The sequence below is a fragment of the Mustela nigripes genome, chromosome 8 (assembly GCF_022355385.1).
Source record: "Mustela nigripes isolate SB6536 chromosome 8, MUSNIG.SB6536, whole genome shotgun sequence".
Classification (NCBI taxonomy): Eukaryota; Metazoa; Chordata; class Mammalia; order Carnivora; family Mustelidae; genus Mustela; species Mustela nigripes.
The window spans coordinates 64038579-64042707 of NC_081564.1; the positions used below are offsets into that span (position 1 = coordinate 64038579).

General features: G+C 49.4%; 1 long non-coding RNA gene across 3 annotated transcripts in view; it reads right to left on the reverse strand.

The window, feature by feature from the left end:
* Window positions 1-4129, reverse strand: part of LOC132023592 (uncharacterized) — a 46004-nt gene that overhangs the window by 40690 nt on the left and 1185 nt on the right. The gene's annotated exons all lie outside the window — the stretch shown is intronic.

The window sequence follows — 4129 nt, forward strand, 5'->3', positions numbered from 1 at the left end:
CCCATGGCAGAGGAACGCTGTGTTCCCCAGAGGAGATGCAATCACGTTGTTCCTGCTGAGGTTATGTGTGCTTATGAAATAGAACTGGGCTAAAGGCCGGGACCCAGGCTCCAGGGCAGCCACCCCTCCCAGCTGCATCCCCCAGCCGTGCCCTACAAGGCAGTTGGAGGAACAGAACGGTGAGGAGCCCAGGCTGAGGAGCCAGGTCTAACCTTGACTTTGCAGCAAGTTGCTGGTTTCCCTGGGTCTCTGCTCCCGGTTGCCATCGCAAGGTGATAAGCTTCCTTTAGAAAGTGCAGAGAGGTAAATCCATGTGAGAAATTATTCTCATTTTGCTTTCCTGGGTGTTAATTTCTCCATCTGGAAATGTAAATGCTGTCTGCATACAGAAGAGACTCAGAGGTAGAGAAGAAAGTACCTTTTTGGTGATGTCTCTAGAGAGTATGTCCCTTGTACAATCATTCATTCTTTCCATAATCATTAAACACATATTGAGGGCTTATTATGTGTCAGGTTCTCTGCTGGGCAATGCAAATACAGAAATCAACAAGATAAAGGCCCTGTTCTTAAAGGACTCATCATGTATAAACTCTGCATCAAAAATGTGTGTGTGCGTGTGTGTGTGTGTGTGTGTGTGTGTGTGAAGTTTCATGTCTAGAAAATATATCCATTTCCAGCTCCTGTATACTTGAGTCCCACCACTAAAAAATATTTCCTTGACTATATGATATGCATCGTTCTCATAGTTTAACATTTCTCAAATCAGTCTGCATCTGACCATTTTGATTGGCAGCACAGTCTTCTTCATGTTACACCAAACGGTGATCATCTTACACATGATAACCTCTTAGATTTAATGAAATACATTTGGGGGTGAGAGTTACTTTTCCACGGGACTTTTAAAGGTAATTCACAGCCCCTGAATTTAACCCTAGGTCTTTCCAGAACATTCCTGTTCATCCAGATGTATGGCGTCATGCAGATCTTGTGTCCAGATATCTGATTGCCCCTCACTTTTCATCAGGATGGCTTGGAAACAATGAGCGAAAACAAGAGAGCAGGATGCTGTATCACCTCTTGGCCACCAGAGGGAGATAGCCCATTGGTTCTCAAGCTCGCTGGTTTTCCCTCTCCAAAACCTTCCTAGCATGCCCCCTCCAGGACAGTCTGAAACTCCACCTGCGAGGTCAAAAGACAGGAGGGGTCCCTCTTCCAGAGCAATGGCAGTGAGAAAGAGGAGTTGGATCTGAATGATGTTTGCAAACTCACACCTAAAATCAGCTATGGTTTAAATGAGCAACTCCTGGGAATGAGGACGGGTGCTGGACATGGCAGAGCTCTGCCTCAAACATGCAGGACTGATGGGTGGCCCCTTGCCCTTCTTAAACCATTCAAGACTCTTGAGACCCACAGTGATTCATAGAGTTCTGCAAGGAAGTTTTCCCACTCTAGCAATTGCCTGTAGCCTCCTCTTCTTCCTTCCTCCTTTCCTTCCCTCACTTAACTACTTATTCATTGAACATCTACTATGTGCCAGACCCTGTGTTGGGAGCTAGAGATACAGTAGTAAACTGAACCAAGAATTGTTCTCATGCATCTTAAGGTCTGGTGGGGAGATAGACAGTATAGAAATAAATCAATCATTGCACGGTGCAAAAAAAGAAAGAAAGAAAGAAATGCTATCAGGAACCACACTGGGTACTTTGAGAGTGTGCAACAGGAGAATATGTAGGGGACCAATCCAGGAAGGCCTCTCTGATGAGTGGTAATGGAGACTATGCCTGAAGGAAGGCGGTCCCAGGCAAAGAGCAAGGGAGAGTCCTGGGAAGGCGGACCAACATTGGCAGAGACCCCGAAGTAGAAAGTGCTCAACACCTAGGGACTGAAAGGAGCCAAGTGTGGAGCTCAGAGACAAGGGTTAGGAGAGACCCAGGATGGGCTCAAGCGTAACAGGAACACGGTGATGCAGAGCCTTGTGTGCATGCTTTAGACCTATTTTTCCACTGGCAGCCATCAAAGGGACTGAAGGAGGCACAGACATGAGTGGCGTGGAGTAATGATAGGACAGCACTGATGGGCCTGGGGCGTGGAGAAGAAATCTGAAAAGTAGGGTATCTCATTGGGAGTTATTGGAGCATCGGGAGGAGTATTGGCAGGCAAATGGTGACAGTGGGCACCCAGGTGTATTTTAGAGGTAGAATTACTGGGGGAAGGAAGGAAGGAAGGGGTATTATAAGGAGTATCTTGGAATGAAGAGAGGACTTGTCCTGGGATGGGCACCTTTCCGGGGGGACAGGATCTGAGAAGGAAATATTAGGAGCTGTTTCCTTGCATTAACTTTATGCTGTTTCTGGAACATCCACACACAAGTGTAAAGAAGACACTTAAATCTGTGAATCCAGTGCTCAAAATTGGGCTGGGAAATATTCAATTTGGGAGTCATAGGTATACAGACGGAAGATAAAGCCATGGTGAGGGCTGACGTCAGCTGGGGAGGAATACCAGTGAAGAGAAAATGGTCCAGAACAGAGCTCAGGCGAATGCTCATATTTACATGAGGAGTCAGCCAGGGATAGTGTGAAGGAGCAGCTAGAGAGGGGACCGATATGAATGCCAAAAAGAGGAGAGTGTGTCAAGGAGGGACGGTCAGCTGTGTGGACACCCTGAGCAGTCTCATGAGATGAGAACCAAAACCTGTCTTGGATTTGCCAACGTGGAGGTCTTACGACAAGGGCAGCAGCAGCAGAAACCGGTCTGGGCTGGCCAGAGACAGGAAGGGAAGTGCCAAGAGTCCACCCACGTAAGCATAAAGCTAACGTGATGGCAGCCTGCCCAGGGACACGGTTCTTCTGGGGTACTGTTCAGTGGCTTGATGAAAGCCTGGACCCGTTGGAGGGCAGGGTTTAGCCCAGCCGGGATTTCACCGTGAGAGAAGCATGAGAGAGGGAGTGGGGAAGGCAGAGCAAGGGTGTTGAGAGAAGAAAAATGATGGGCTGTGAAGTCTAAGTTGGTTGAGGAGTCAAGGGAGGATATGGGGTGGGTGGAGCTGAGGGACTGGAGGTCTCTGGCAAGTGAAAACACTGGGCCGGCATGCTTGACCCGGTGAGCTGTAAGTCTAGAGAGAGAAGCAGACCTTTAAGACTTCATGGTTTGTGTGATGTCAAGTCCATGTGGTGGCTATGGGAACCAGTGGCTAAAAAGAAGAGGTGGAGAAGGTCCCTGGAGATGAGGAAGACAAGGGTCTGCAAAGTCAGAGAAGGAAGTGATGAGTTGAGGTCAGTGAGGTCAGTGTCAATGTCCAGACATTGATGTTGCTGAAAATTATTGGAGTGGAGATGAAGATGACTCGTGGGAGCCCCTAAATTCTTCACTGAATGAGTGAATGACCAGGAAGTCAGGAACCTAGCAGTGGGCAGTGAGGGAATAGTATACGCCGCAAAGAAGAGGGCTTTCTGCACCAGCAAAGTGGGAGGGGTCTGGAAGAAACAGAAGAACATGAATTCCTGCCATCGGGAGTAGGAAATAACCCCAGGAAAGGGCACTCATGCAAGCCCAGGAAGGGGACTTCCTCTGCTTTGGAAGAGAAACCTGCAGTCCCTTAGCAGTGTCTGCAGAGGTGGGCATGAGGAAGGCTGGCACCCCTGTTAGGGATCTGCAAACACCGTCCGAAGGTATGCTGTCTTGCAGCTCGGGGGAGGCCTCATGGAACAGTAGGGAAAACTCTAGGTCATACTGAGAGGGGACCGTGCAGGTCCAAATCCACCTGTCAAGGAAACGGTAACGTAAATGAAGACATCCCTGAGCCGGAGGAGGCTGCAGAAGAGAACAGCTACGGTGGCCGAGTAGGAAGAAGCAAGCTCTATCAGGCGGCAGCCATAGTGAACCAGGAAACTGAGAACCGCGGGCAAAGGCTGCTCCACAAGCTGGTCATGGCCTGAGCTCTGGTCCAGGTAGCGAAGGGAGAGGGAGCCCCACACAGAGGGACCTCCAGCCCGGCACCCACAGCTTCTAGTGGATCATACCAGGGCTGCTGCCTTAGTACTGTTCCTGAGGAAGGACGAGGAGGAAGGTGCTAGAAAGAGCACTGAGGGCAGAGGGAAGAGGGGAGGGGACTGGAGGTAGCCCATAA